General features: G+C 38.1%; 1 protein-coding gene across 11 annotated transcripts in view; it reads right to left on the reverse strand.

The window, feature by feature from the left end:
- qtman (queuosine-tRNA mannosyltransferase) overlaps positions 1 to 18,510 on the reverse strand; it is a 379,156-nt gene extending 360,646 nt beyond the window's left edge. For 9 of the 11 annotated variants that reach the window (XR_015757718.1, XM_087989232.1, XM_043694107.2 and 6 more), the window contains exon 1: positions 18,461 to 18,510. The gene's annotated coding sequence lies outside the window, so the exon portion shown is untranslated. Of the gene's footprint in view, positions 1 to 2,113; positions 2,207 to 18,199; positions 18,324 to 18,460 lie in introns of those variants that run through there. The other 2 variants (XM_043694103.2, XM_043694106.2) reach the window with 2 other exon arrangements.
- Positions 18,511 to 23,627: the final 5,117 nt, after the last annotated feature.

The following is a 23,627-nucleotide window of genomic DNA, read 5'->3' on the forward strand; positions in this document are numbered from 1 at the left end:
AAAGAGTATCCCTCCCAGACCCACTCCCCTACCCTATCGCTGAAACCCTGCATTTCCAACAGCCAACGCACCTATCCTACACATCATTGAAAACTATGGGTAATTTAGCATGGCCAATGCACCTAATTTGCACATGTTTGGACTGTGGGATGAAACCAGACCACCTGGCGGAAACCCAAGCAGACACGAGATGTACACTCTCCACACAGACAGTTGCCGGAGGGTGGATTCAAACCTAGGTCCCTGGTGCTGTGAGGCAGCAGCGCTAATTACTGAGCCACCGTGCCACCCCCTAATTAAGAAAAATTAAAATTATAGTTCAGAAAATGTTAACAAACCATTTCTATTGTTTAGATACTCATGCCAGGGCTCCTTTACAGTGCTGCAACTAGCTTTCTTAACTCAATAGCAGTGTAAAGTAAATCTAGTACTGTTATAATAAGAGGCAGCACAACTGGCAAAACAGGACCATGAACAGCAAAATAGTTGATAGTAACCTGTGTAGGCAAGCAATACAGTATCCAATCAATGATTTAAGTATTAATAATAGAATGTAGGTTTAACCAGTCAGAATAAAAATGTGCAGATACCAACTTCCAAACAACTACATGTGGACAATCTTGCACGTGCAAAAATGTGTCTATTGTCAGTTCTACCATAAAATACACTCCATAATATAGATGGTCTCACTCCACAGCATCAGGAGCTCTGAGCGTAACGAAGTTCTGTACTACAGCTTAAATGGAACTCCTCAATTGCATTACATTAACAGATGATTTTGCAATTTCAACTTTTTTTTAAAAAAATGTATCTTTGTAAACAGTATCTTTATATCTCTGAATGTAAATATTCATGTAATTTTGAATGCAAGGCCATATGCCCATTTTCTTTTGGACATATATAAGGCATAGAGATCCATAGCACGGAATCAGATCCTTCGGTTCAACTCATCCATGCTGACCAGATATCCTAAACTAATCTAAACTATTTGCTAGCACTTGGCCTATATTCCTGAAGAAGGGCTCATGCCCGAAACGTCGATTCTCCTGCTCCTGGGATGCTGCCTGACCTACTGCACTTTTCCAGCAATACATTTCCAGCTCTGATCTCCAGCATCTGCAGTCCTCACTTTCTCCTATATTCTTCTAAACTCTTCCTATTCATATACCCATCCAGATGCTTTTAAAATGGTGTGATTGTATCAGATTCCACCACTTCCTCTGGCAGCTCTTTTCATACATGCACCACCCTTTGTGTGAAAAAGTTGTTCCTTAGGTCCTTTTTATATTTTTCCCCTTTCATACTAAACCAATGCCCTCTGGGTCTGGACTCTCCCATCTCAGGGAAAAGACCTTGTCTATCTATCATATCCATGCCCCTCATAATTTTATAAACCTCTATAAGGTCACCCCTCAGCCTCCGGCACTTCAGGGAAAACAGCCCCAGTCTATTCAGCCTCTCCCTATAGCTCAAACTCTCCAACCCTGGAAATTCCTTTGTAAGTATTTTCTGAACCCTTTCAAGTTTCAGAACATGTATATCCATTGTTCTTTATCACAAAAGGCTCCGGCTGTGCTGTCTCTTTAACCTAATGTAATGTCAAAATCTTTTTTAGGAGAAACACAGAAATACATAAATTAAAAAGCATCCATTGTTATATTTAAATTTGTTTGATGTTTCTGAGTAATCCTCAGCATGATCAAAAATTTAATTATGTTATTTATCCATCTGAAATTCATCCTGCATGATATTTGTAATTACATGCATTTCTGCACACCATAGCAAAAAAAAGAGAAAACAGTAAATTTTATCATGGGATTCAATGCACTTTTAGGTCCTAAGTCATGCTGCAGCTTGTCACTTACCAACAGCATTTGAAATTCTTATCAAATATTTTATTTTATTTTCTCAGTTTCATAAAAACCTTCAAAACATGCAACCGATGCATTAGATTTTACAGTATGTGGAGATAGCTGAGCTGCACTGATGGCTTTATTGATAAGTGCACTGATTAGAATGGAACTGAGCCAACCATCCCAGATTTATTCTTAGTCAGTATCATTTAAGAAATGTAGTTCTGTAGACCTAACTTTATGATAGCCCCAGTGTATACCTGCATTTCATCCTGGCTGACTTGATCCTTGGTCTCATCTCAGCTAAGCACTCTGCTGCGACAGCAGATAAGGTGTAACAACTCTCAACACCCCTGAAAAAGGGAGGCAAAAAAAAAGTTAAGAACCACACTTCTTGCTCATAAACACCATCTAGTGAACCCTGTTAGCAGTTCACATATGTGAACAGCTGGTGGGTATCAGATTAAGATCTGCTATGATCTTTCCACTGAGGAATAACCTATGCACACTCAGTTTCTACACAGATGCATTAAGAATGAAGTGCGGACAAAAATGTAGCAAGGTTGATATTTTCCTTGTAATTGTACCCATCAAGCGTCACTGCATTCAGAAAGGGGAGAAACAAAATAAGGATAAAACAGCAAGCACATTGGGAGCAACACTCGAAGTAATGGGATCAAATGATGTTCATAAATCACTTAAGATTTTTTCTCAGTTGCTGATATCATCTCAAATATTTGACTAGATTGCTACCCAGCAATTTACTCGTATCAATTATCATTTGCGTAATACATATGATTGTTTACCAGTATATACACACCGTCCATTACTTTTGTTAAAACGGAATTGTCACTTCCTATCTGAACTAACAGAACATTTCACTCTACTTCCTAAAATCCTTCTTCCTAGGATATAAAGTATACACAAACAAGGCTTAATATTGTGATGGCGGTTACAGAAATCAGAACAGAAAAACTCAGCAAAGATCAAAGATGATGGAATTATTTAACAAACAAAAAAAAGCACAGCTGTAACATAATCGCAGGGATCTATTTCATTTATGATCGCCTAAATTACTGCATTTCAGGACAATCAGATCTATCTTTGTCTGTAAAATTATCAAATCATGTAAATTTTTATTGTGTAAATGTATACATTATGTTGCACTATACATTGTCAAACATGCATCTTTGCTGAAAATGTGTTGCTGGAAAAGCGCAGCAGGTCAGGCAGCATCCAAGGAACAGGAGAATCGACATTTCGGGCATAAGCCTTTCCTCAGGCCTGAGGAAGGGCTTATGCCCGAAACGTCGATTCTCCTGTTCCTTGGATGCTGCCTGACCTGCTGCGCTTTTCCAGCAACACATTTTCAGCTCTGATCTCCAGCATCTGCAGTCCTCACTTTCTCCTCGAAAACATGCATCTTTGCCTGGCAACAAGTTATACAATGATTAACGGTCTGCATAGGTACAAATTAACACTGCAAACTGCAGATTTTCCAAGTGATTGTACCTATGACTTACCAGAGACTGTAAAAAAGGAACAATCTTATTTATTTGGAACATTGCATTAACTTGTTCGGCTAAGTCACTTGAAACAAGTTATATTCTAACTTCCACACACCCCTACAGACTACTTAAAAATTTTTTGCATAACTTTAAAGTTTGATAGCTTTAAATGTACATTTGATGAAACAAATGTAAATAACATGTTAAAGCATCATTCATTTTTTAATGTTAATCTTGTTAAGAATGCTGAAACTGAAAATAGTACCAGAAAGTGAACTGGTGGAACATCAGATAAAACAATGTATCATAAAAGATGCCAGTACTGTTAAAGAATAGGAATGTAAATTGTATGGTATTCAAACTGTAGGAACTTTGATGTGCCAATTACAGTTTGGTTTTCACACACACACAGAGTTTTTAAAGTTACACAAAAGGTTTCATCTTGGAAGGCCAAGGACAGCAAACGCAAGGGCACCACACTACCACGAGGCTCACCTCCAAATCATATATCCTCCTTGGTTTTTCTATTGTGGTTCATTCATGCCTAGGTCAAGTTCTCAGAACTCCCTAGCTATCATCACCATGAATGCACCTACCCACTCAATTTGCAGAGTTTAAAAGAGGCAACTCACCACCACTTTTCAAGTGCAATTAGAGATGTACAATAAATGCTGACTTTGACAGTGTTTCCACATTTTGAGTGAATATATTTCACTTCGATAAAACTAGCAGAAAAGAAAACTTAGCAATGAGTTAAAGGGGCCTTCCATCACCCTTACCCCTGCAAGACAATTCACTGTGTTACTAAAATGGAGAATTTGATTTAATCAAAAAGGCAATGTAAATCACAAGCTAGTGCCACAGAAACTTTTAATTTTAATAAGGAGGTCAAAAATATGCATGACACATACATTTCCTATAAAGATCAACATGGCATCTCAACGTTTTCAAGAAATACTGAGAGTCATAGAATCTTAAAGATATATAGCACGGAAGTAGACTTCAGTCCTACCAGTCCATGTTGAACATAATCCTAAACTAAACTCGGCTCCTGGCCTATATCCCTCCAAATCTTTCCTATTCACATATGTGTCATTTAAACGTTGTAACTGTGCCCACATTCACCACTTCCTCAGGAAATCCATTCCATATGCGAACCATCCTGTGTAAAAAATTTGCCCCTCATGTCTTGTTTAAATCTTGCTCCTCTCAGCTTAAAATTTTCCTCCCTTGTTTTAAAATCTCCCATCCTAGGTAAAAGACACCTACCATTAACCCTATCTGTACTCCTCATGATTTTATAAACCTCTATAAGGTCACTTCTCAATGTCCTACACTCTAGTGAAGTAACTCGCAGCCTACTCAGCCTTTCTTTATAATTCAAATCTTCCAAACACGGCAACATCCTAGTAAATCTCTTTTGAACCAGTCTAGCTTAACAATATCTTTCCTATTACAGAGCAACCAGAACTGGACACAGTACTCCAGAAGAGGCTTCATCAACGTCCTGTACAACTTCAACATATTTTCCCAACTCCTATACTCAAAGGACTGTGCAATGAAGGAAACCGTGCTAAATGTCTTAACCACCCTGTCTATATGTGACCCCAATTTCAAAGAATCATGTACCCGAATCCCTAGGTTCCGCTGTTCCACAACACTACCGAAGAAGCTACTTTTAACTGTAGAAGTCCTGCCCTGTTTGTTTTACCAAAACGCAATACCTCGCATTTATCCAAATCGAACTCCATCTGTTATTTTTCAGCCCATTGACCATTTGATCAACATCCCTCTGCAATCTTAGAAAACCTTCTTCACTGTCTACTCTGCCACCAATGTTGGTGCCTTCTGCAAACCTACTAACCATTCTTTCTATATCCTCATCCAAATAAATGACAAACAGAAGAGGACCAGAACTAATCCCTAGGTCTCCGATCCGAAAAACAACCTTGTACCACCATTCTCTGTCTCCTGCCGTTAAGTCAATTATGTATCCAATTGGCAAGCTCATCCTGACTCCTATGTGACCTAATTTTACTAATTCTACCATGTGGAACCTTGTCAAAGGCTTCACTGAAGTCTAAGTAAACAACGTCTTTTGCTCTGCCCTCAATCTTTTTGGTAACTTCCTCAAAAAAAAGCTTAATCACGTTTGAGACCCAGTTTTCTTTGCACAAAACCATGCTGACTATCCCTAATCAATTTTTGCCTCTCTAAATGTTTACAAATTCTATCTTTTAGAATCACCTCCAACAGCCATCCCACAACCAAGGTCAGACTCACAGGTCTATAGTTCTCCTCACAATCCTTCTTAAACAAAGGCAAAATACTGTTGTGCGGCATGGTGGCTCAGTGGTTAGCGCTGCTGCTTCACAGTACCAGGGACCTGGGGTCGAGTCCTGCCTCAGGTGACTGTTGATGTGGAGTTTGTACATTCTCCCAGTGTCTGCATGGGTTTCCTCTGGGTCCTTCAGTTTCCTCCCACATCCAAAGATGTGAGGTCAGGTGAATGGGCCATGCTAAATTGCCCATAGTGATAAGTGCATTAGTCAGGGGTAAATATAGAGTAGGGGAATGGGTCTGGACGGGTTCCTCTTTGGAGGGTTGGTGTGGACTTGTTGGGCCAAAGGGCCTGTTTCCATACTGTAGGGAATCTAACATAAACATTATCCAGCCTCCATGTACTGACAGATGATGCAAATATTTCTGCAAGGACCCTGCAATTTCCTCCCCTACTTCCTACAGCATTCTGGGACACATTAGATTAGGTCCCGGAGATTTATCCACCTTTATATTCTGTAAGACCTCCAGAACTTTCTCTTCTGTAATGTGAACTGTTTTAAAACATGAACATTTATTTCTCTGAGCTCTCTAGCCTCCATTTCTTTCTGCAAAAACTTGATGCAAAATAATCACGTAATATCTCTCCCATCTCCACTGGTTCAATCTTCCACAGAAATGGCACAGCCAATACCAAAAAATTCTGAAACAGGTTGCAATTTCTTAGGACAAAAAAAACACAAATATTTTTAAACCACAGAGCTTTTTTTTTGCTTCGCTAAGTCAAGGCATTGTGACAAAGTTAATCATTTCAAATGATTCTGTCTGGGATTAATCCACATTTGGTGTCAGAAAAACAAGAAGTCTTCAGATTTCCTGAATTTCTACCAATGTGAGCCGAAATGTATTATGCCAATAATTACGGTTATCACGGCAATAGGAAAATGATTAATCATGTGTATTGCCAACCAATAACATACATTGACTTCATAAGAATTTGAGGAAGTAGGCCATTCGGCCTCTTGGATCTGCTCTGCCATTCAATAAGCCAATGCCTGATCTGTTTGAGTTTCAATTTTTTTATTTTCATCACCCATTGATAACCTTTGTCTAATGAAAATTTCTCTCTCTCTCCATCTTAAAAATATTAACTGACCCTGTTGCTGAGGTATATTTAGAGTCACACAACCCTTAGGGAAACAAAGTTCATCATCTCTGTCCAAAAGGGCAATCCCTAATTCTTAAAAATAGTGGTCCCTGTTTCTGGACTCACGTACATTAGGAAACATGTTTTCGATATCCACCTTGGCAAGACCTTCAGGATTTATATATTTTAATCAAATTACCCTTCACTCTTCTAAACTACAGTGGAAACATTATCCCACCTTTCCTCAGGAGATAACCTGTTCATTCCAGGAAACAGTGGAGTAATGGGCAGCACGGTGACACAGTGGTTAGCACTGCTGCCTCACAGTGGCAGAGACCCGGGTTCAATTCCTGCCTCAGGCAACTGTCTGTGTGGAGTTTGCACATTTTCCCCGTGTCTGCATGGGTTTCCTCCAGGTGCTCCGGTTTCCTCCCACAGTCCAAAAACGTGCAGGTTAGGTGAATTGGCCATGCTAAATTGCCTGTAGTGTTAGGTGAAGGGGTAAATGTAGGGGAATATGTCTGGGTGGGTTGCTCTTTGGAGGGTCGGTGTGGACTTGTTGGGCCGAAGGGCCTGTTTCCACACTGTAAGGAATCTTAAACATCCTCTGAACCACCTCCAACACATTTACATCCTTCCTTAACCAAGGAGATGAAAACAGCACACAGTATTGGCAAAGTGGCCTCAATAATGCCCTGCATAACTGAAGCATTAAGTCCTTAGTCTATGTTCAAGTGCTCTTGTAAAAAAAGATAACATTCCATTGACGTTACATACCTGCTGTACCTGCACACTCACTAAGAAACCCACGGACAAGAACTCCTAAATCCATTTGCAGATTGGAAATCTGCATGCATTTTTGTTTTAAGTAATGCTCTATTTTTATGATTCTTCCTGCCAAACCGAGAAACTCGACATTTTTCCACATAATTCTCCATGTGCCAGATTTCTGTCCACTTACTCAAACTATTTGTCTGTAACCTCCTTATGTCTTCCTCAAAACATATTTTCTTACCTATCTTTGCATCATCTGCAAATTTAGCTTCCATGTCTTTGCTTCCAAAGTCACTGATAAAACTGGTTAAAAAAAGCTGAGGCCCCAGATATCACCCCTACATTTGGGTTGTCAGATGGTGAAGTCAATTAAAAACTATTTAAACACTTTCAATTTTCTGGTTTGCTGACATCACTGCTTCGGCTCGACAAGATATCCCCTTCACATGGTGCCAGATTTAAACTACCATTGGAAAGGAGGATAACTGAGGTCAGCAACCAGTTTCACCAATCTTGGAAAAATCCAGTCAAATAATAAAAAAAAATTGCTCAAGATTGTCAAAAGGATTCATGTGACTGAGTAAAGCCCTATCCAACCAGATCAAACAAAACTTTTTGCAAAGAGGGAAACAGAACATTTTTAGAGTTGACAAATGTGAGTACCAAAAAAAAAGAAGCAACTTTCACAATCTCAGAAAATCTCAAGAGGTGTTAAAGCAAATGAAATACCACTGATGTAAAACCTCTGTTGTAAAGTAGGAGCCGCAGTGAATTTGCCACAGCAAGGTCTCACAAACAGCAATAAATTATCAAATTATCAGAGTAGGTTTACAGGATAAATACTGGCCATAAAGCCTCATCTTGAAGTAGTTCCGTGAAACCTGCTGCATTATTTGAGAAGGAAGATAAGGTCTCTGTTAAAATGATCAGGAAAAGGGTTGAAGCCAAGATGGCTGGACCAAGTTTCTTTGAGCCCTCAGGTACGATTTTTGCTGGGAAATCATCTTAACACAACAGAGAAGTTCAGTCAAAATCATCAGTAATTTTTAGTTTGAAAATGAGAAATTCTACTCATTTTGAGCATTTAACTTACACTATGTTGTTTTAAATAAAACATTTTCAGGGCAACATATAAATGTTCTATTACATTTAAAATTAAGCAGCCTCAGACTAGGCTGTTATGATCCCAGCTGACTGTAATACTAGACAAGTAATATTCCACAGTAAAACCTCGCTTGAAAGACCGCAAGTTTACCAATAGTTGTTTAGCAGTAAAGAACTTGAATACTGCTGAAAAAAGATATTTTGTTGAAGCTTCCAGTTTCACACATCAGCAGAATTAGCAAGAAAAGCAATTTTGTTTTCTCTATTCATTCATGCAATGACGGTGGGACTAACCAGGCTGCATTTATTGCCCATTCCTAAAAGTTCAGATGGCAGTTAAGAATGAATCACATTGCTGTGGGTCTGGAGACATATGTAAGCCAGTTTCCTTCCCTCAAGGACATTAATAACCCAGGTGGGTTTTTCCAACAACTGACAATGGATTCACGGTCATCTTTAGACTCTTAATTCCAGATTGTTTTTACTGAATTCAAATTCCACCACCTGCCGTGCCAGGTTTTGAATCTGGGTCCACCACTTGGTAGAGACACTGCCATGAAAAATTTACCTGTTAATAGTGATTGACAGTTAACAGTCAGGCATTGTTTAAGTTTTAAACCAGGCCAGCTGCTGTTTCTGCTAATAGCACTTTTGCCGTCACAGATCATTCTTCCTGACCAAAACCTGCACACTCACTAACCTTCTGAGTGATTCTGTATTTTTTTCTCAAAGAATCAAGAGCAGCACGGTGGCTCATCATTAGCATTGCTGCCTCACAGCATCAGGGACCTGGGTTTAATTCCAGCCTCAGGCGACTGTGTGAAGTTTGCACATTCTCCCATGCCTACGTGGGTTTCTCAGAGTGCTCCGGTTTCCTCCCACAATCCAAGATTTGCAGGTTAGGTGAATTGGCCATACTAAATTGCCCAGAGTGTTCAGGGATGCATAGGGTAGGTGCATTAGGGGTAAATCTGGAGCAATAGGGTAGGGGACTCTGACTGGGTGGGTTACTCTTTGGAGGGTCAGTGAAGACTTGTTGGGGCCAAATGGCCTGTTTCCAAACTGTAGGGTGTCTATGATTTCTATGAACCTGCTCTTAGTTAGGTAAATCGACCATGCTAAATTGCCCATTGTGTCCAGGGTGGTGGGGTCTGGGTGGGATGCTCTTCAGAAGGTTGGTGAGGACTTATTGGGCTAAACAGCCTGCTTTCACACTGTAAGGATTCTATGTCTCTGTCTCCGTCTCCCTGTTACATAAGAGAACCCATTTTTTTCCTCTATTCTACCTTTGCTTTCTAAAACATTTAACTACTCACCTGAAGGTGAATTTCCAGACTACCAACAATGCCCACAGAACAAATTCGAACTTAAACAAAGATTATGTCTCCCATTATTACCGTATGTGTTTTAAAAAATTCTCAAGGTCAGGTTCGTAGGAGAGTAGTCTGACACAGAACAAACGACCAAGAGGCGAGTCTGCTAGAATATGAGCATTTTATTCCCCGCAGCGTCGCCACAACCAGGTCTCATACTTACAACGGGTCTGGCTTATACTCACTCTACATGTTACCGGAACTGGGAGCCGTCAGTTCTCGTAGAGCGGTTGCCAACAACCCACGCTCGGCGGTTAAACGTAACCCCGGAGCAGACTCCCGGGTCTGGCTTATACTCACTCTACATGTTACCGGAACTGGGAGCCGTCAGTTCTCGTAGAGCGGTTGCCAACAACCCACGCTCGGCGGTTAAACGTAACCCCGGAGCAGACTCCCCGAACTGGAGACTTTTCCAGCTGATATACTCTTTTCCAGATATAAACATTCATGTGAACAGCAGAGCAAGGCTAAAAAACACATTCCATTCTGGTTACATACAGATAAGAAGATTCACACGGGGAGGTGTGTAATAAGATTCACACGGGACTAAGCAACACCTCCATTCCGGTTAGATTCACACATGTATTGGGACATAATTTTTAACCGTTTCACCACAGTATGTAATCTAGAAATATAAATCAAATTTAAAGCTATATACGGTTCTGTCCATCTGAGAACTCAAGTTTCCAAATAATAGTAATAAGATATCTTAAAACTTCAACACAAGAGCAAAGGTTTGCTGAACTTTGCAGTGAATATACTGGCTATGCATAATTAGCTAGGTTCAACTTCTGAAAGAAATTCCTTTATACATATGTTTTTGAAACATTCTATCCCAATTTGTTGTTACAATTCCAAAAGTTGCTAGTTTTGCCAAATCACAACAGCCTGGCTCCAGGCCCCCTCCTCTTGCTTATCAACTGAACATACTTCCTGCACAATTCCAGACAATTACGAACAAAAAAACTATTGCAATGCTACTTTCATCTGATGTCCACATCTGTGCATTTTCCAAAAGATATCACTAGATGATGACAAAAAGGAAAGCAGTATTGGTTCGCGTCTCCCCAACCAAACATCCAGAAACATTCACAAACTATTTTGTCCCTCTGCCTCTGCAAACTACATCAGCACATCAAGCAGTGAGCTGAAATCAAACCAAATTTTATAAGATGTATGGATCAACAGCTAGTTAGTGATGCCCATCCCATAATGGTCCTTTCAAAGCTAATCAAAGCATAATGATTGCTGTTTGATTGATTCATTAAGCTCAGAATTCAATGAGCAACAATGAGCCAAATCTCTGCATATTTTTTGTGCTGCAAAATGAAACTTCAGAATTTCATTTTATTAAAAACAACTGTGTTCAGCAAACTTTAATACTGAGTGGGCTTGGGAAGCTTCTATTTCAGAAAGCAGTATCCACCTAATGCTGTGTGGCCTAAAGTACAAATAAGGATTAAATCCACATTAATACTCGGTGTCAAGGGCACTTTCAACCTAGAAAAGATGACACAAAACTTAATTACTGGCAATCAACAGAGTTTCACATTGATATCGCATTCTCGCTTGAAAGTCTTTTTGCAGGCTCAACAAAATAGCCTGTTTAGTTTCCACGTGAATAAAGGAGAAAAGCAGGGATGCAAAACAACATCTACTTGCTTTTGCAATTGGTGCTACAATGAGTGCATGTAGGGTTGATTGATAGCATGTGGCTCACATGGAATGGCTGCGCAATCATATAAATTAATTGTTTGTAAGCCAAAATGGCACTTTGCTTCTATTGCTTTGAAGACACAAATTTTAAAATGTTTTTTTGACAGAATATATTTTGAAACACAAGTGTTTCAAATCATCAAAAACATTATATACCATGTAAAATGCCTCACAATCCCACGTTTATGAGCTGCTTGCGCACAGATTGTCTATCTGAAAGACAGCAGCTCATGACAATGCCCTATACAGTCTGTTCCAATGTAACGTGATAGTTCCATTCCTGTGCAATCTCTTGTTACAAGAAAATGACTCAATCGCAGCACCATTTAAACCAATGGTACCATAGAGTCATAGACATGTACAGCACGGAAACACACCCTTCGGTCCCACTCATCCATGCCAACCAGATATCCCAATCCAATCTAGTCCCACCTACCAGCACCTGGACCATATCCTTCCAACCCTTCCTATTCATATACCCATCCAGAAGCCTTTTAAATGTTGCAATTGTACTAGTCTTCACCACTTCCTCTGGCAGCTCATTCTATACTCGTATCACTCTCTGAGCGAAAAAGTTGCCCCTTAGGTCTCTTATATCTTTACCCTCTCACAAAAACCATGTTATAGCCAATAAAGGTAAGAACAGTTCACGTTCTACAAATAATGGTCTAAATTCTTAAATCACGTTCCAGCAATGTGCATTATAGCAGAACCAACTATAATAGTAAAATATTGAAGTGAGATCATGTGAAGCAATGTTGCTATGCTCCATGTAAACAAGATTTTTGTATTGCAACTGCAATCTGAAAAGTGAACCATGATATTAAATTCTAACAATTCACACTACTATTAAGATGGTTAAATAAAGTCAGCCCACAACTCAAATAATGACATTTCCAAGTAACTCAATTCCTTCACAAACTTACACTAAATCAGTTTGAGTGCACAATTCTTAAAATGGATTTTATTTTTAAATATACATTTTCTCCACTCCTCAAGGCAATGACTCTTGCTGAAGTACACCATTTCTCATAGCTCAACCAAGTGACTAAACCTCATCCGTGAGTCAGCCACTGAAAGTTGGCATGCTATGAAAAACAGACGTGGTTGTGGTGGGGCAAGGGGGAAGGGGGCATCATAGTGGGATCCAACAAGAGTTTTATATTTTTAATATATTAGATCTTCAAAATATACAAATCAAAGACACACTCCAAACAAACAATAATAAACTCTAGCAGATGTAGAACATTTTTAATGGCACCAGCTTATTCAAGTTCAAGAAACATTTTTTCTTGAATGGCACACAATCAGCATTCCGTTTGAAATTATCTCAATTTCATACAATGTTGTTTCTATATTATTACTTGAATGTGAAATATACCCCACCATCGTGATTATAAAGCTCTCAACTATGCCGGATTTTCCTTTATGGCACAACTGGATCATCAAGTCCATATTTTAAAAGATATATATTTTATAACAGACTCATAAACATTTGATGTAAGTGGTTCATAGTCAAGCATATCAAAGTTCTGTCGTCTTCCAAGAACAGAGACCAATTCACTAACATTTAAATGGTAGTAAAGAATATAAATACTTTCATTCCTGAGTATTCAGACATTATTTTTCATAATTGTTTTCAAAACATCAGATTGAGATAATCAGTAGACTGCAGAAAAATACCATCCAACGCAGCATAAACCTCAGCAAAGATTTCATGTTTTCCTACAAAAATAAACACATCTTTGACTCCATGCGCTGCCCCAACCATGTAAGCAGGCGATGTGAAACCTTGACATGCTGTTCAATCCAGAGGTAAATTTGAAAGTTCTCATCCTCCACCACGTTACTACTGCCTTCCCCATAGCACTAACTGTCTCTGACATGTCTTATGTCCACTATCCTTGATGGCATCATCCATATATTTTGTGATCTTTACAATCCAATTCACCAAGACCTTAGGTCAGCCTTCAATCTTCCACTTGCTCAAGGCTCAGCTGCTCATTTATTGCCAATTCACTCATTACTAATTTCTTTTCCTCCCAAAAAAAGGGGTAATTGTAATCTAACATATTTATGAGAAACTAGGGGATCAGATCCAACCTAACTTTACAACTTCAGCAATTTTTATTCCCTGTGACTTCAACAAAGAATAAGATTAGGTGTCCAATCTGAGGAGCAAGAGAGTCGATGTTTCGGGTTTAATCCCTTCATCAGGACTCCTGATGAAGGGTAAGTCCAAAACGTTTAATCTCTAGCTCCTCATATGCTGCCAGGCCCCCTATGCTTTTTCCAGCACCACACTTTATTAACTCTGACTTCTCCAGCATCTGCAGTCCGCACTATCTTTGAAATGATCATTATCACAGCAGCGTTTGCATAGTATGTGAACTGTTTGACATTTCGTACCTTATAAGGGACATTTCAAAAGTCTATAATTGCCTTTAAAGTAATTTAGAACATCCCAAGTTTATGAAATGCATAATGTAAATGTTATGTCTTTCTTTTTGTGTCCGACATCCATAAGATTTATGTAGAGAGAGATCTGGGTGTTCAGATCCATTGTATCCTAAAGGTGGCAACGCAGGTCAAGGCGGCATATGGCATATTTTCCTTCATCGGATGAGGTACTGAGTACAAGAGTTGGCAGGTCCTATTACAGTTGTATAGGACTTTGGTTTAGCCTCACTTGGAATATTGCGTACAAGTTCTGGTCGCCACATTACTACAAGGGTGTGGATGCTTGAGAGAGGGTATAGAGGAGGTTCACCAGGATATTGCCTGGTATGGAGGGTGCAAGCTATGAAGAGAAGTTGAGAAGATTAGGATTATTTTATTAGAAAGGTGGAGGTTGAGGGAGGTACCTTTTTAAGGTCTACAAAATCATGAGGGGTACAGACAGGGTGGATAGCAAGAAGCTTTTTCCCAGATTGGGGGACTCGATTACTAGGAATCACAAGTTCAAGGTGAGAGGGGAAAAGTTTAAGGGAGATATGCATGGTACGTTCTTCACACAGTGGGTGTGGGTGCCTGGAACACATTACCAACTGAGGTGGTAGAGGTAGACACGATAGCGTCATTTAAGATGTACCTAGACAGATACATGAATGGGCAGGGAGCAGAGGAATACAGATCCTTGGAAAATAGGCAACAGGTTTAGGGAGACGATCTGGATTGGTGCAGGCTTGGAAGGCCAACAGACCTGTTGCTGTGCTGTAATTTTATAATAATAAAAAAATCTCAATTCTTGGCCTTATGAGCAACCTGACACCGGTTCTGAGCTATTATTGCTACAGCTTAAAAAAGATACCTTTTGTCGAAGCTTATCGCCTTGCAATCATCTCGGCAATTCGCAAGAAGTACCAATGTAAAATCAAAATAACTTTTTTATACTATTCATTATGTATTATCATTTTAAAAAGGCTAGGCAGTTAACTGTCAGTCATTATCTAATTGTATATTCTTCACAGCAACAGCTGTATTAATCAAAGTTCACTGTATTCTCAGGCAGTATAAAAAAGCTGATGTCCTTTTAAATTGGTATCTCATGAATTAGCTTGAGTTTCAACAAAATGTCTTTTTTCAGCAGTGCTCAAGTTCTGCAATTCTCAATGAATATTAATCATAGAATGATTACAGCACGTGTGTTGGTTCTCTGAAGGAGACTTCCACTTCGTTCCCCCACCTTCTCCTCATAGAAACATAAATGTTAAGTGCACAATAGGTCATTTGACCCTTCGAGCCTAGTCTGCTATTTAGTATGATCAAGGTTGATCAATTTGGTACCCTGTTCCCGCTTTCCCTTATGCCCTTTGATTCATTTTATTCTGAGAACTATATCTAATTTCTTCTTGGAAACATACAATGTTTTGGCCGCAAACATTTTCGCTGGCAGAGAATTTCACAGATTCACCACTCCAAATGAAAGGTCTCTTCACATTCACCCATGAACATTTTTCTGTTTTAGCTCATAATTCCATTCCTGCTGGAATGCTTCAATTAAACTTGCCTTTAACACACTTGCAGTACAGATCCTAAACACTCTCTACATCGATTGTTTTTTTTCTACCAATTACTTTCATCAGACATCATGTTGCATTTGTACAGCAAATTTGAGTATTGTGTACCGTTCTGGTCATCCTGCTATAGGAAGGATATTACTAAATTGTAGATGGTGCAGAAAAGATTTACAAAGATGTTACTCGCACTGGAGGCTTTGAGTTATAATGAGAGACTGGATAAGCTGGGACGTTTTTTCATTGGAGCAAGGGAGGTTCAGGGGTGATTGTAAGAGATTTATAAAATCATGAGAGGCATCAATAAGGTGAATATCAAAGGTCTTTTCCCTAGGGTGGGGAGTTCAAAACTACAGGACATAATTTTAAAGTGAGAGGAAAAAGATTTAAAAGGGACATGAGGGGCAACATTTTCACGTAGAGGGTGGTTCGTATATGGAATGAACTGCCAGAGAAAGTGGTAGATGCAGTTACTACATTTCAAAGATATTTGGACAGATATATGAATAGGAAATGTTCAGAAGGATATATAGGCCAATGCAGGGAAATCAGACTAGTTTTGTTTGGGTAACTTGGTCAGCATGGACAAGTTGGACTGAAGGGTCTGTTTCTGTGCTATTTGACTCTGACTCTGTAATTGGAGTTTCACCACCTCTGTCAGATTGAATACTATCCCTATAACTTTTGGAAGAATGAACTTTAAACATTTAAATGTTTGGCTGTCACATAGATTTAAAAATATATTGCATATGTATGCTAACAGGAATCTATATTTATTCCATCGTTCCTCAAGAACCTTTCCTTTTGCTGCATTAATAAGTTATTTCAGGATGTTATATTAACAATAATTAACTATAAGACGCCCATATGATTTCTTCATATTATTTCTAGTATTTGCGGAATTAGCTATCTGCTGCGAATACAATTACAGTGATCATTCCACATGTTTGTATTATACAGGCAAACATAATATGCTGGAAATTTTTCTCAACAAAGGTCTCTTCTGTAAGGCTAATCCTAGTGTTTTACCAAGTTTAAAAATAAATTGAGTCAGTTATTAGACCTAGCATATCGTTCAGCATTTGGTTATAACAATCTAACGTGTTACTTTTGGGAGACAAATCTGGTATTTGAATAGGAAAGATTCAACAGTACAGTCACTGTGTCCCATGACATAAAGAAAAACAAACTTGCATTGTTCATTACCTCAGGGCATCCTATGAAATTTTACACCCAATAGAAATATCACTGACCTATAATATTAAGTATAGCAAATCCATCTGTATAAAACTGACAAAATTGTGGCACAACAGTAATGTCCCTACCCTTTGACCAGGAGGCCCAGGTTCAAATGCCACCTGCTCCGGAGGGGTGTATTAGCATCTCTGAACAGGTTGTTTGGAAAAATAAATTTTAAAAAACATAATCATTTCATAAATCACTACTACAAAAAATGAACAAAGTAAGTGATATATAGAAAGAAAAACAACTAAACTATGAAGTCTAAATAAGAAATAGAAAGCACTGGAAATACCAAATTCTATCAAAGGGGCTTCATTTTAAAATTACGTTTCAGCTCAAATGCTTATTGATTAGCTGAAGAATTGCTACGTTTTGTTTTTCTAACACCAACATAAACATATTACTTCTAAACTCACCCTCAGTAACCTCTGCAGTACCCATAAAATATCACCATAATTTTGGCAAGAGTAGCCCTTCTGCATGATTCAAGAAGGGTAAATTATTGACACAATAGAGCAAAAAGCAGAGAATTTCACTATAGTTCAGCAGCAGACTATTTGCACAATGACGTCAGTTTGTTCTAAATACTGTAGACATTCCTCACTCAAAGGATTAGGCAAATGCTAAAAGAATTTACCATAGACAATATTGTGAGTTCTTATCTGAATCGTTAAAACTAAAATATTTAGTGTGCAAATTATATATTAACAAGTGTAAATGTTTTCATCTGAACTCTCATGCATAGTACTGTTGAAATTGAGTTCACCAAAATAAGATGCCTTGTTATCAGAATGGATAATTCTTACAAAATGTTCTGAAAGAATGGCAGAACATTGTAATTAAGTCCAAATTTTCATTTCCTGAGCAAGGTGTCATGAAAAAATATTTTTCAAAACTCCCAATACCAGAAATACGACTGTACTTTGTATGAATCGGGAGCACTGTTACTTGTGTTGATTTAAATATTGTTGTAACGCACATTTCAATTTAACTGCAATCTGGAGAGTGAACATTGCTTTCTCGGTTCGAAGGCTCAGCTCTGATCATCAAGAGTAGCATTTCGCCAAATAGCAATTATTCAATGCCTGCAACATTTCAAAAGCACGTTTCTCTCAGTAAGGCACTTCTTAGTCTAAACCAGGGGACAAAAAAAAATCAAGAAAACAAAAATGAATACTAATCTTACTACAGTAGAATTGCCAATGTTGGAAAGAAAGCGTGTGCTTCCAGTACCATCCCCGCTAAACCGCACAGACGCCCTCAGCTCAGAGGCAATTCCTGGGCAACGCCGAGGCGTTTCCCGCGGCCTACTTAAACCTAAACAGAAATTGATGAGAGGGATTTCCTTTTTGTCCCCCGCCCCGCCGCTGCCAAAGCCCTCGCTGCATTTGCTAATGGAGAGTGCCCTGAGTGTGTTTAAACAGTACCCAATCCACCTGTCACTCACTCAGGCCCGTGTGTCCCGGCGGCTCCGTCACCATGACAGCCGGCGCCGTGCGCGCTCCCCAACCCCGATCAACCCAGCACCAGCACCCGAGCAGCGTGCGCGTCCCCTAACCGCCTCCGTCACAATCCACGCACAGACGGTGCAACCCGCGCGCGGCTCCTCGGCTGGGGGAAGAACGAAGGGGCACGCGCAGCAGCTCCCCCGGACCACTGCGCGATCTGATCCACAGGGTCGCCCATTGTCACTTTCTGCCCCCGACCCCACAGCTGCTGTTCATTGCCAACATGGCTCAACCTGGGGCATTTCTTTCTCCCTCTTCAATGCGCACAGTTTCATGTCTTCCTCCAGCATTTGCTCTTCGAAAGTCTTTGACACTCTCAAGAGTGTGCAAAGTATGTTCTTCTTCTGGGCGGCATTCAAAGTAGCACAATGAACTGCCTACGAAATATATGTCTATAAGCGCCCATCAGGAAAATACAAATCATCCCAATGTTATCCTGTTGAGCCCAGTGTATCTACAGCGAGAATTGGCTTGAATTACACAATTGTAGACGCATTCAAAACACTTTTTTTGCTGTGCATTTTACTTTATGCTGCTGTCATGTTGTACTTATTTTAAAATTGATGAGAGGAGCTAAGCGTGTTTGCACTACATAAATCCTTCTGGATTGCACCAGTTCCGGATTGCTCCTGGTTACCTCAATTTACTTAGCGTTAGATTCCTATTGAGACCAAAGAATTGAAATACATTGTACTTGTCTCTCCAAGATAACAGCGTAAACTTCGCTGCTCTCGGCTCATGGTCGAACCATCGTGTGCGCTAACCCTGTGAAAAGGTCAAATGTCAGTGCAATTTGATACTATGGGGGTCTCATGTTATATTAAACTTGATGCAGATAGTTTACATCAGGTCTGCTTCTTTACTGAAGTGGTATTATTAGCATACGAGTAAACTCAGTCATTGCCAGGAATATACCACGCCCTAAAGTCTATTGAGAGAATGTGAAAGTGAGTGCTGGAAATAGGAGCCTCAACCTTGTAGCTGGATATAAAATGTCCAGTTTGCCTTTGCTCCTTTTTATTTTGACAAAGCTTTGTTGGTATTGTTTTATTTATTTACTTAGCAAGACATACCCATACTTTTGACATTTAACCTAGATTTCTGATTTTGTATGTCCTCGCATTTTCCAATACTTGAGTTCTCTAAAATATATTTTCCCCAAAATCTTATAGGGTAGTAGTATACATTTTTAACGTTAAACATAACAACCCCCCCCCCCCCTCCCCCCAACCACTCCCATTATGAAATTTCTGGAATAATTTATGCAGGCACTGGTTGACTATGTGTTAAGTTGACTTCTTGGGGTTCCCAGTCCCACTGAGTTTGTAGCCTGTGAAGGTATGAAGAAATTGCTCAATTTATGTACTTGTACCAGGTATTTTTGATGCACAACTACCTTTAGACGTATCCCATCTTCTGAGATTTTTAGAACCCATTAAGACTTAGATGGATACACATGCTGAATAAGTACTCACTAGTACTGCATTGATCACAGTTAACACCTCAGCTTTAAATGCAGAAACTTTTTTTTCAAATATACTGCTGTATAACTAGATGAGCTGTCTTTTTAAAACTGATTTACTTGAATGATACAGAATTTGTATCTTACAACAGTGAAGGTGTTTCAAAAGTACTTTGTGGGCTGTAAAACACTTTGAGACATTCTGAGGTCACAAACAGTTTGATATAAATTCAATTTTTTTTGCAATATCCTTTGAAAAGAATTTGGGCTTTCAACGTATTTATTAGAATAATTTTGTATTTAATTGTAGGATAGGATGCCTGAGATTCAAAATGCAATTCAGTACAATAATTCTGATGATATCAACTATATATACAGGCTGCTCACCAAAAACTAACAGAACTCCAAAATCAAACTATGACATTATTCTCACTGTCAGTTATCTGCTGTTCTTTATAATACTTATTTCCTACTGTGGCATAGTTGGCCCCATTGGGCACATGAAAGATAATGCAGGTTTTTTTTTCCTCTGTAATTAGTACAGCAAAATACTTCTGTATCTGAAAAATGACATCTTAAAGTGATTAAAAGAGAATCCACAAAGAAATACAAAGAAAACAATGCTCAAAATACATTGATCAAATAATACTCAAAAGGGAATAAAAGCTAAGATATATTAGCAAGAGTCCCTCCTGAAGAGTTTTCCATTTCAGTTCCTGCCTGCCCTGCTGTGTATTTTCAACAGTTACTGCAAAAAAAATGAGTACTATCTAAAAGTAGTCCTTTGTGCACTAAAATACATTATGAATGATTAAATTTAGCATTTTCAAATCTGTAACATTCCATTTTAAATTACCATTTAAAAAACATAGTTTAGCTATTTGTACACTGTGGGGTACACCATTGAATCAATATGACTTAATGCTAATATTAAGTTGATACTCTTGAACATTTTCATCAATGCTAATCTGGTAATCTTGTACCAAGGTCATTTATAATATCTTTGTATGTGTACATCAAAGTCTTAATTTTTGTTACTTGCAGCTCAGATCTGTTTAGATTCAAGAGCACTTTTAAATGAAGGAAGCTCCCTAACAGCAAAAAAAGTTTTAAAAACTTTAGATTTTTCTCTTCAGTATTCAAATCTCGTACCTTAATAGTGTGTAGTCTTTGTTCACTTATATAATTCAAGTGTTTTTGCAAATTCTCCAAATTTTTCTTTTTTTAGTTAAGCTTTCTTTTACTGAGTTGTGCATTAATCTTAAACCATTTATGTCATGCAAATTATAATATCAATAAATTAGTGTCAAAGCAGTTGGAACTGTAGCACAGTACTTTTCTCATCAAGGAAGTCACTCTCAAAGGAAATTATACATTCGATTAAACTGAAGTGACCCTGTTTATAACTTGTCTTGTGTGGTTTAACAGTATTTAGTCAGTGTTGTGCATATTAATGATGCTTTATTGATTACAGTCAAATGCATCCGGCATATGCTTTAGAAATTGTTTACAGCTTGCACAATATTCCCTCAATTGAAAATTATTATGAAGTAACTGCTGTGTAACTTGCTGAGGAATTATTAAACTGTTCATGTCATACTCAGATTCGAATTATCTGTGTGTGCAATAATTTACTCAAAAATAGCTAAGTAAATGTTTCTATTCCTCATTCTTCAAATTCTCTGAATGACAATTTTCCATATCCAGTGCAGTGCAGATCAATTCTAAACTAATGTTTCTGTTCCAGTTGCACACACATCGTTAGTCCCACCGTAAAATGAATTTAACTTTTGTGATGTGCCCATGTGTTGGAACCTGAGATTGAAAATTCTAATTTCAGTGAGATTAATTCTGGGAGCAACACCTCTGATTGTAACAGCAAATACAGACACCATTATCCTTTTACAGCAGAAGAAAACAAATTTATTTACTATTAAATTTTGTATTGTTTATTGAATTTTTTTAAAAGGAGCAATCTGAAGCATAACTACAATCCAATTCATGAACTATTTTTCTTGAAGAAGTAATGTGGACTGTTTAAATTGTATAGGTTTCATGGTTTGAATGTTAAATGTAGTTCAATCATTTGTTGAAACCAAATAAATCACTGCTGGTCTATTGTAAAATTTGTTCCAAACGTTGATTTTATGCCGTTACCACATGCACAGCTGTGTCAAGACTTCTTTAAAATTTGATGGAACAAGGCAACATGTCTTCGTTGGCTTTTATTAGATCACTATTTATAAACCGTGCCTTTGCTGCATTCTTGATTAATGTGTTAATGACAGCATTCATGGGCTTTCTTCAGAAATGTTCACTCACACGTCCACACAGAATCCAATCAACTCTTGAAACCTTACTTCTATTTTTATCACTTTACAGACCTTGCTATCCATGTCCTGATGACAAACATGCTGAAGTATGAAAATAAATAACATCTCCTTATACATGTTAGAACATAGTACAGAACAACTGCTAAACAATTTTGAGGTTGTTAACGTTTTATCTGTTTAGTGACTTCCCACGGTTGGATGGGGAATTAAACTTATCTTTTTAGAGTGATCCAGAGGGGGTCATTTAATGTGATATTTTATTTTTAGTGAATGTAAGTAGTAACAAGAAGAAATCTGCTGTTGCATTAAGGGTCAGACTGGGGGGAAAATCAATTGATCTACTTTTTCCTCTCCTCAGAGAGATTATAATATTATTATTCTCAAGGATTCTTGTGTGCTTATTCTTATAACCAAGTGTTATTTTAAAATCAATCAATCATGAAATAAATTACAGAAAATGAAAAAAAAACAAACATGGCAAAGGGTTTAAAAGCTTCAATTTACTCTGTTTTATGTGTACTCTGACTGAAACATATGTATTTTAGTATTGTTCTTTTTTAGTGATTTCCATCCCTATGGATGTGCAGTGAAAATATTATGAAAATGCTTGGGGCATTCTCAGAGATGTAATGATCCTCACTATTTTTATTCTTGCAGATAATTATGTTGAAGTAAGCTCACAGATCTTCAGAGAACAACTTTAACAACAATTCAATGCAAATTCAAACCTGTTAATATATTATTCTACAGGATAGCATTAAAGAACAGTATTTTATTAATCTTTAATAATAGCAAAAAAGTATTTCTTAAAAACATGTAAAAGTACTGCTGATAAAATATTTCTGAATATGACTTTGAATTTATTTTCCTAATGTCACAAGAAATGTATCATCATCCTCCCAATATGGTTCAAAACTGTGCTAAGAACCTGCTGCTACCTTGGACTCTGAATGTTCAAAGTAAAATGTTAAAATCACCAATGATGATTTAAGGACAGGATTCTCTCTAGATTTTTCATATAATAGGACAACGAGGTAAAATCTATCTCCTTGTCTACTTGTACCAAAATCGACAAATGTTGTTTTCCATTGCGTTCTGCAAATTTAATTTTGAATTCAGGACATTTCACCAGGTGTCACCATTAGTGCAGATACTGGATTTTTCTTTTGTGAAATAAATGTATGAGCTTACAATAACAATTTCACTCATTGATGTTCTGCCACTTTGTCTTAGTATATTCAAAATATTAAGTTTTGAGAAAATGCAGATGAAAAACTTGATTTAAAAGTTCACTGGGAAGTTATCAGCCTG

This window comes from Chiloscyllium plagiosum, unplaced genomic scaffold (genome assembly GCF_037043375.1).
Source record: "Chiloscyllium plagiosum isolate Xiang-an unplaced genomic scaffold, Cpla_swu_hap1 HiC_scaffold_7, whole genome shotgun sequence".
Lineage (NCBI taxonomy): Eukaryota > Metazoa > Chordata > Chondrichthyes > Orectolobiformes > Hemiscylliidae > Chiloscyllium > Chiloscyllium plagiosum.